The 10,557-nt window shown below is 38.1% G+C and overlaps 1 protein-coding gene and 1 non-coding gene across 7 annotated transcripts in view; one reads left to right on the top strand and one right to left on the bottom strand.

The window, feature by feature from the left end:
• Grm5 (glutamate metabotropic receptor 5) overlaps positions 1-10,557 on the bottom strand; it is a 529,892-nt gene that overhangs the window by 36,520 nt on the left and 482,815 nt on the right. The gene's annotated exons all lie outside the window — the stretch shown is intronic.
• LOC116104268 lies at positions 6,229-6,291 on the top strand. Its single transcript, XR_004123780.1, has one exon. It is a non-coding gene; the product is annotated as a U7 small nuclear RNA (small nuclear RNA).

The raw sequence follows: 10,557 nt of genomic DNA, 5'->3' as shown, positions 1-10,557 counted from the left end.
ATATATATATATATATATATATATATATAATAATGTGCTTAAGAACTGGTCACTAGGGATTGGATATCCTAAAAGAGGGCTTGTCCCTAGAAAAGTATGATTCTCCTCAGCAGCCATTAATTCCATAATTAAACAGAGGTAATCATCTTGAGACGGGGCCTAGGGGAATATAGAGTTGTGAAGGTGGAGAGGAGAAAGAAAGAAATAATATGCTATTGATGTATGAAATTCTCAAGAGCATTTAAATAAAAACTGTTAAACTTTAATTGTGTGTATTATATATGTGAGTGTCTGTGTATGAGTATGTGCAGGTAAGTGTAGGTGCCTCCAGAGGCTAGAGGCAAGAGACCAGAGGCCAGAGGCCTTGGAACTCCTGGAGCTGAAGTTAGATGCAGTGGAGACCTACCTTATATGGGTGCTGGAAACTGAACTTCATTTCCCTGGGAGACCAGTGTGCAATCTTAACCACTGAGCTGTGTCTCTAGCCCCTTGAGTCCTACACATTTTGAGGGGCAAAGTTTCAAATACTGTCTATTGGTGAATAGTAAACACAAGTCAATTTTAAGAAATGGGGTAAAATTACATGCTTGATTTGTCCCCAGGAAACAGTCTGCCATTTCTACTAGTTCTTTCTAAACTGGTGCTTTCTACAGAGAATTTAACTCATCCTTCTGCTGTGTAGTTGCTTTCCTAAGGAAATTAGGCCACTTTTGGACATGAGCTGGATTGTAATGCAGAGAAGAAAGAGGAGGGAAAAGAAGAGTTATTAACAAAAGCAGAGGAGAAAATAAATAATTCTGCAGGTGGTCAAAGAGATCAAAGGAGACACTCAGCTAAACCTGATAACTTCCCAGATACCATGCACGATAGCAGTCTGCCACGGATTCCTGCAAAGACTTCGATATCCTTATTCACATAACCTTAGTGTGTTTAAATTTTTGGTAGTCTTGTCTAAGACCTACAGAATCACATAGATTAACTATGAACTCAAGGTTTAGTACTTTAAGTTATATGATCTTTGTCAGTTTACCTATATCCTGCTCATACATCCCCATTTTGCTTGTGTAGACTGGGTATATTTAAACTTTTGGCTAGAATATCTTAGAGACTGACTTTGAATAAAGCTATAGTTGTCAGAACTGGCATCTTCCTTTTCAATTAATAACTGGTAGCTGATTCTATTCACCACTTATTTATATTAAGCATTTCAGTATAAACTATTACATATTATTTTCTATGAATAGTAAAGGCAGCCTGGTCTTTGCTCCCACTGGAAGTGAGGTGATACAAACATAGCTCAGCAGGTTTACTTCTTCCTAGTGCAAGTCTCAAAAAGCAACTTGTGTTTTACTGAAGTTTTATAGCTAAAACTCTCAACTCCACTATCAGAATTCAAAAGCTAATTCATCCATTTACCACTTTAAGCAATGTACTCATCTCGCTAATTGAAAGCAGTGATGGCACAATGCTCCTAAGCCTTTTCTTCTGAGGTTGTAAAAGTTGTATTGAAGAGGGCGTATGCATTGTCACCAGAAATTAAATAATACTAAGTAACAGCCCAATTCTGGGAACAAACACTTGAAATATGATCCATCAAACTTGAATGAAATTTCTAGCATAAAAAGTGATAATTTGGAAGTCATTTAGGCTTGACTGTTTGCTGATGTTTAAGATTAAGATTAATATTTTTTAAATGTACTATTGGTCTTCCCAGCTATAAAATATTTCTACAGATGTGGAGATGTCACACCCATGATGATACCTAATAGGTAAAATTTACCTAATAGGTAAAATTTTGGTATGTTCATTAGGAAGCTTCTTCAGTGTGTGTGTGTCTGGGAACTAACATGTCCAATATTATCACTGGTTGTAAGAAAAATTACCTCAGCTAATATTAAACTCTGTACAAGCCACACTGGCAGTCCTCCACCAAGGCTCCACATAGCTTTGCCTAATAGCTTAAATATACATACTCATGGGAGCTGCCCAGAGAATCTGCTTGCCACTAGCGGCCTGGGAAGGAACAGATGGACTGAAGGCTGGGAGGTTGGGTAGGAGGACAGGTTGTGGGAGGGAGGAGAGAAGGAGGGAAGAGACTTTATAAACAGTTGACACGTAAGGTCTGCTGCTTCACTGGAATCACTAAGGATGGTCAGAAATGCCCTGGAGTTTAAAAGCTGTCTGCTCTTCTCAGCCTGTAACTCCCTTTATGTCTGGCACCATTCTCCCTGGAGATGCAGTCACAAAGCGGTGTCTGCGCAGTGAATACAATTAAAGGAAAGCCTCTGGAAATGTCCAAGGGGAAATTAGATAACATGTGCTTTGATGCAGGGATTTGGAGTTTGAAGGTGAAAGAAGACAGGAGATATATCGGAAGCCTGTGTCTGCTTTGCTCTGGTTCATATTAGCATTCTGCCAGTGTACCTTTGAAAGTTCTCCACTGAAGTCAGTTTGCTCAGTGTTTCTCGGGTGTTATCAGTTATTTCACACACTTTACATTAAAGCAAACATTAAAGTTAGATTTCTCTTGTACAAGAATGTTGAGTTATCTTTTTCATTTACATTGTATTAATCAATAAAAGAAAAACAACTACTAATTTGTTTTTGGGGTTAGAATGATTGGCTCTCTTTTTAGAGCCACGGAACATACAATCTTTGTGCATTGAGTGGTAAAGCTTACTTTTGACCTTGTCAATTCTAACCAACAGCCTTGTATCCAGTGGGCAGAGATTTCCTGGTAGATATGCCCATGATTCTGTCTGCACAGAAGCTGCTTCCTTTATTACCCTTTTCAGTAATGTAATGATTGATTTTTCCTTTGTAAAATGCACCAACTGGCATGACTGACTCTCATCAGTAGAGCAAGTTGGTCCTACTCTGTCCAAGGTTCCATAGAGCTACAGAGTAAAAATGGTAGGACACAGCAAGGGAAAAGTTCAGGTGGAGAATGTGGAATTGTTTCCATCAATTTTATCTATAGTCATATGTCTGTGTGAGCATCTTCGTGATTAATAATAGATGTGAGAAGAACAAGTCCACTGTGTATGCCATGACCTCTGGGAAGGTGATCCTGGGATTTATGAGAAGGCAAGCTGAAAAAGCCATGGGAAGCAAGACAGTAAGCAGAACTCCTTTATGGCCTCTGCATCACCTCCTACCTCCAGGTCCCTGCTCTGCTTGAGTTCCTGCACTCATTGCTTTGATGATGAACTGTTTGTTATATGGAACTGTGAGTGAAATAAAGCCTTGTCTCCCCAAATTGTCTTTGGTCGTGGTGTTTCATCACAGCAGTAGTAACCCTATGACACAGTGTAACCAGCCACCTTCCTTCTACCTGACATTTCAGCCCTGCTTGCTGATGTGTCTTCTGAACTATAATGGACTTTATTCCCTGACCTGTAAACCAAAATAGACCATTTCTTCATGATGCCATTTCTTGCCAGATAAATATCAGGAAAAATACAGATTGCTTCAGATTTAATTTTTATGGAAATAAATGTTAACCATACAGAGATTCTAACCAAATTATATCCTCATACCTTTACACATCCCCATAATTAATCATACAGTTCCATTTAGTAATGATACAGTGGTTTATTTGTAATTGAATGTAGGATGACAACTAGTCTCTTAATTTGGACAGTGAAGCAAGGCAATGTGCTCCTATATCAAAGAGTAGAGATAAATGATTTTTATTCATCTCGAGACACAGTGAAACTTCTCTAAAGGGCAGAGTGGAAAATGCACTTAAAATTTCAACAAACATCAAGCCTTTCCAAAAAAGTGTTATTATCTTATCCTCAGGTGGGCAGCTCATGACCTTGGGTCTAGTGATTGTAAAACCAAAGTTCTAATTGAGAACTAGTGATGAGAAGAATTATCTCCTTGATAAATCCTTCTGACATTTTTTCAGGCATGGTACTGTAGAAAGACCATGAAATTTAGATTCAATTGTCCTTGAGTTTGAAATTCTTTAGTGCTCCTGCCTAGCTAGGTAATGTTGAACAGATAACACAACTTCTGTACATTTCAACTTCACATTTAAAGTAGTTAATAATAACATGTATTTTTGTTCATGGCTTTTAAAGGATAGCTATAAAATGATTTTTGTTTGTTTGCAGGGTAAGTGAAACATGTCACTAGATGAGCATGGGAACGGTGATGTGGAACATACTCAACGTCCAAGAATCTCAGAGATTTGAGGTGGCAAGAGGATGGATGCTCCCTCCCTGCCTTCATACCTGCTCCATGTATGAGCCCTTGACCCTCAAGTAAGATGATCACAGACAGTCATGTAGCAAAGCACCTAGAACTCCTCTCCATGCTAATGAGATATCTCAATAGCCTTAGTCTTCAGTAAATGGCCTTCCCTTCATAGACATTATAATGACTTTCTGCAAAACTCTACAATTCCTGGTTCATCCTGAATAAAGCATATGCATCCAATTTCACCCTCAAATATGAACAAGCTAAAATTGTCTCAGAGAGCTGCTTCATTGAAGATCGCCATGGGAGTCCTCTCTGGCTTTGGGAGGCCACAAGAGCACTAACCCACCCACAAACCTTTGACCCCAAATTTGTCCTCTTGAAAAGAAATTCAGGAACAAATATGGAGCAGAGATTGAGGGCCAACCAATAACTGACCCATCTTGAGACCTCTCCCAATGGGCAGGCACCAATCCCTGACACTATTAATGATACTATGTTATGTTTGCAGACAGGAACCCAGCATACCTGTCCTCTGAGAATTTCTACCCAGCAGCTTCACTGAAACAGTTGCAGATACCCATAGCCAAACACTGGACAGAGATCAGGGAGCCACTTGGAGGAGTCGCAGGAAGGATTAAAGGCTTTGATGGGGAGGATTAACAGAGTCAATTAACCTGGACTGCTGGGAGCTTTCAGAGACTGAGCCACCAACCAAAGAGCATAGGATAGATCATGTCCCCTAGCACATATATAGCAGACTTGCGGTTCAGTCTTCATGTGGGTCCCAAACAAAGAGAGCAAGCCTATTTGAAAAGCTGTTGCCTAGCTATGAAACTTGTTCCACAACAGAGATGCCTTGTCTGGCCTTAGTGGGAGAGGATACACCTAGTCCTGAAGAGACTTATGTGCCAGGGTGAGAGAATACCCAGGGGGTTTCCCCCCTCTCAGAGGCGAAGGGGAGAGGTGATGGGAGAAGGTACTCTGGACTTGGATGTAAATAAATTAAATTAAATAGAAAAAAAGATTGCCATGGGAAAGGCCTTTTCCTAAATGAGCTTTAATACTAAGGCTCCCAAAGTCCTTCTCTTGTCCCTCTGGCACTCAGCACTTGCTCCAAAGCAGACCAAGATCCTGTTTGTCCTGGACCTCATGCTCCCCTTCTGGCCTGGCATACAGCAGCACTCTGAATCCCCAAAGGGAGAGTGGACCCAGTCCCAGACTTTCACTCTCTTCCATGAGCTGGTGTATAAGCAACACCTGGACACAACCATACGAGAGACAGAATATTTCTTTTTTGTCTTGTTATGTGGAAAACAGTTTTTTGTTATGTAGCTCTGGTCATCCTGCAGCTCACTATGTAGACCAGGCTGTCCTCAAGCGAATACAGATCTAAATTGTGTGAAGGGATTCATAGACCCTAAAAACAGAGGCAGCTGCACTAATGAGTCGATAAAGGGAAAGGAATAGAAAACAAACAATCAAACAAACAAAACAAAACAAAACAAAACAACAAAACCACCAAAAAAATCCCCCAAGGCTTTTGGTTCAAGTAATAAAGAGGTACCAGGAAGTGAGTAAGTGGTAATCTCATGGTGGAATCCCACTCAACTAAGCTTATTGTTTGTGTTTACAAAGGCAGGCAGTTTTCTGAGATTAAGGTCTGTCTACAGAGCAAGTTCCAGGATAGATGAGCTTAGGCAGTGAAGGAATTGGAAAACAGAAAGCTATCTCATACAAAATAGGCTCTGTGTATAGATTAGACAACCACAAGTACTGTGCCCAGTGAATCACACTGGACTTGCTATGTTAAAAAAACATACTACATTATATAAAATTTTTTCTTATACATGTTAAAATGTACTAATTTATATAAAATGTTTCTTAGTTAGTCTAATAACCAATGGGCTAAGGTCATGCAATGCTTATTTGTGGGATAATCAAAAGGGAAACAGGTAAATGACATAATTGATACACAATTAAAGGCTGGGCTTTGGTCTTCAAGAACAGAGTTATCCAGAAAGCTAACACAGTTCTTTTAGAAAATTTTCTAGCAGGTTTTCTGACTTTGGTTGGAAAACCCATGCGATACATAGAGAGCTCTCTAGAAAGCTGTCTCAAACAGAAGGCAGAGCAATCAGCTTGCACCCCATCACTGACAGAAAGTTGTTTCTTCCTCCAATGTCAAATATCCTTTCCTCAAGACCTTCCTAGAAGGTGAGGCTCATCCTTGGCAGACATCTGCTTGTCTTTAACTCCCAAGTATCAGGATGAATGGCTTGTGCCACCAATACCTAGTTATAAAATTATTCTTAATTCAGCACCTTCAGCATCATCCCAGAGGTCATTTTATATACAGAATTTCTTGTCCAAACTTGTACTAATAAGTTTTCTATTGCTGTGATAAATATTATGAAAAAAAGCAACTTGAGAAAGGAAGAGTTTATTTGACTTATAGGTCATAGCCCATCACTGAGAAAAGTTGAGGCAGGAACCTAGGGGCAGACACTATGATGGAACACTGGTTGCTGATTTTGCTCCCTATAGCTTCCCCAAGCTTCTCTTTTTATGCAGTTTAGTACCACCTGCTTAGAATGGTCCTAATCCTAATCAATCACTAATGAAGAAAATGCTCCACAGAATTTCCCATAGGTCAATTTGATAGATGCAATTTGTCAGTTGAGGTTTCCTCTTCTCAGATAACACCAACTTGTGCCAAGTTGACAAAAAAACAAACACAAACAATAAAAAAAAAAACAATAATCAGCACTCATTACCATTTCAAACCTACTAAATTAGGAATTCAGGGCTTAGGGATTTGATTCCATAAAATAGTATTCTGCAAAAACACATGGAATAATGTGAAGAGATACATGGAGCCTGTTTAATAAATAGTGTTTCTATTGGTAAATTCAACATGTTCATTATGCTTTGGTATGAATTCTTGATTGTTTAGGATGAACTAGGTCATGATGGATCAATGTTTGTTTGAAGCCATGGCCTTTCTTTTTTTAAAGTTTTTACAAAGAAAGGAACATGGATAAATATGAGAAAATGGCATCATTAATGTGCCTTTTTTCTCTTTCCTACTTTAACTTAGTAGTGAGGAATCACATTTTTGGGCAGCTTCTACATTCTGAAGTGGATCATTGTGACTGAAACTAATAAGAGGAGGCAACAACCAAGTTTGTGAAAAGAATAGATAGTATGACTATGTTCCTCAATTTTTATCTATTTATTTTGACCTAGACAAAATAAAAAATGTCAGCATTTATACTTGCCTCACTAGAGAGCTTCATGTTATGCAACATAAGGGTTCTTCTAGCAAGTCATTATTTAATTTTTACAAACTTAATGCCACAATAAATTTATAAGATAACATCACACTTATTATGAAGGACTATAGATACATCTATAGATACACTTATGAAAACCAAACACAAAATTGAAAAATAGTTAAAACTTCCCCAAAGAACTTTAAATTATGCAGAAAGCTCAGCTGCAAAAAGAAAACAAAAACAAATCAAAATGAAAAACATCTTGATGACATATCTTAAACCAACCACCAAAGAATGGAGATTTAGAAAGTGATATCTCCCTAGAATTGAGCAATTATTCTCTGGTAAGTCTAGTTCCTCTGAATGCAGATGTTTTCATGGTGCTGACTTCTTAGAAAATAAAGCTTTGGAACCCTCTTTTATATTACACCACCTGTGTTGTCCAATGGGTGGACCTGAGCTGGCAGGAACCTATGATTGGAAGGAAGAAGTTGACTTTGTATTGGTTTGGACCGTGGTATATAATCAGTATTACACATATTGATACCCTATGATGTACATATTTCTTTCCTCATGTTGTAGAGTCTCAAAGAGTTTAAATGTTTCCTCTACGGCTCCTGAATTTAAGGGTTGGAACTGGAATTAGAATTTATACTTTAAGTCAAGACTCTTCATGACAACAAACCACCTCCAATTTATAGTATGAGAGACATAAATAGGCTGTGTTGTTCCACAATGTCAACTTGACTGTCCACCCACTTGTGATCTTTATTCACTTCAGACACTACAAATCAGAATAAATAAGGCAGAAATACATTTGCCATGATCTTATTGAAAAATAATTACAGAGAAATCTTATACATGGTTGAGAAAATGACTCTGTAAGAAAGGAAATATTTGAGTAGAAAAGGCTTTGACAACTTCTCTACCTGGATTTGAATCAAAGTTTTTGTTCTAACCACCTTTAACTTACTAGCTAAAGGTTTTATTTTGCCTCTATTCACATACTTAGGATTTTTCTTTTATCAGTGAATGGGTAATAATAATTTCTACTACTAATTTAATATAAATTTTCTGAATGTTAATAAATTTAAAAACTTATAAAGATCTAATGAGGTAAATATTAAATAATTTAGCATGGCAATTACCATAAAACAGTTGCTTGATGCATGCTAGTATATAAAAGGCAAACTAGCTTATTGATAATACACAAGAATTCTGTTTTCCAGGAGAGAGAAGAGGTGGAGGATACCTATGTATTGATTAGGAATGGAGATGGGAGATGTCTTAGTCATGGTTTCTATTCCTGTACAAACATCATGACCAAGAAAAGTTGGAGAGGAAAGGGTTTATTCAGCTTACTTACATCTTGCTGTTTATCACCAGAGGAAGTCAGGACTGGAACTCAAGCAGGTCAGGAAGCAGGAGATGATGCAGAGGCCATGGAGGTATATTCCTTACTGGCTTGCTCAGCCTGCTCTCTTATAGAACCCAAGACTTCCAGCCCAGGGATGGCATCACCCACAAGGGGCCCTCCCACCTTGATCACTAATTGAGAAAATGCCCCACAGCTGGATCTTATGGAGGCACTTCCCCAACTGAAGCTCCCTTCTTTGTGATAACTCCAGCCTGGGTCAAGTTGACACACAAAACCAGCCAGTACAGGAGACATACTACTATTTTTTGAAAGTGGTCATGGGAGGGTTTTTTTTTTTTGACAAGTATATTGAGTGTTTGATAAATGAAGTTATGGAAAGGACAATGGGGGAATATGAAGACTGATGACTTCCTGAGGTTCAGATTCTGAGAAGACAACAAAAAAGCCTGTTTTTCCTTTCCACTTCAGCTACAGTCTGAAAACAAGGAAATAAAGAACAGATCAGGCTGTCTAATGGGGAAAGAGCAGCTCATGGAGGATACCATTTCAAGAGTTGAAAACATTTGTGCACTGTCTTACAGTACCTAGGGAAAGAGGTCTGAATATACTGTGTAGAACCTGCCTGAATTAAATGTACAGATTCTTATTTGAACTGTTCAGTTTTAGAGTTTATTTGTCTCACAAAGCTTACTTTTGCCCATCCTTGTTTAACATAGATTTGTGATACAGCACTGCATTATATCACTCAATTTACTTGTATCCAGTTCTATGTCCTTCAAGAGAGTAAGATAGGCCCAAGGTTGGTTTTCTTGTTTCTCTGTTTTCTTAGTTTGGTTGCTTTGATCTTTGTGAGAGGATGATGTCTATGGAGCATGATCTTAAATGAAGTATAATTTTTGAGATGTCTTATGTTTTAAGGACAATGAGGCTCACAGAATGAATAAATTATCTTTAATGTGCTGGAAGTAAGTTTTTCTTTTTAAAAAATTCCAGGCTGAGAAAAAGTTTGGATGTTGTGTAAGTTTGATTCAGCTGCAGACCTTTGCACATACTAAATCATTTTGTCTTCATGAGTATATACAGGTCCTGTAGATGTGCTGTCTGGATTTTGGAAATCTATCATTTTTTTTTTTAAACAACAGGTTTTATTATGAATCTTCACATATGAATGCTGTGTTCTGTATGAGCCTTGAGAGCTTCTGCTTAAGAGACTTATGATCAATCCATCTTGTATGCATGCTCTGATGAGGACTGCTGGCACTGAAGAAAATATAAGTGTCTTCAAAAAAAACCTTGAATAGATGTAAAAAGATTGTGCATGTGCACTAAAGAACTGATAGATGCCTACAGGACCTAGCACAGAGCTTGACCATGTTCAGGTCTCTGTAAAGATACATGAATAAGTTTAAAAGATGCTAAGAATGTGTGCTAAATAAACAAATGCTCTAGAAGTCCAGATGGGGGAAAGCTATGTGACATGATTTAATCTGATTTGGTTTTTTAAAGGAATCTTTGCCTTAGGAAATAAACAGAACCCATGGAGACAAAAGAATCACAAAAACTTGAAAGATCAAGAAATAACACTCACATCATTCCGTACAGACTAATACTGCCTTAGTGAACTCCAAGGAATTGGAATCACCCAAGCTCTGACAATATTTGGAGTGTCTTGGAATTCCAGGCAAGTTTTTTTTT

Source organism: Mastomys coucha, unplaced genomic scaffold, assembly GCF_008632895.1.
Source record: "Mastomys coucha isolate ucsf_1 unplaced genomic scaffold, UCSF_Mcou_1 pScaffold21, whole genome shotgun sequence".
Classification (NCBI taxonomy): Eukaryota; Metazoa; Chordata; class Mammalia; order Rodentia; family Muridae; genus Mastomys; species Mastomys coucha.
This window is presented reverse-complemented; position numbering and strand designations above follow the sequence as displayed.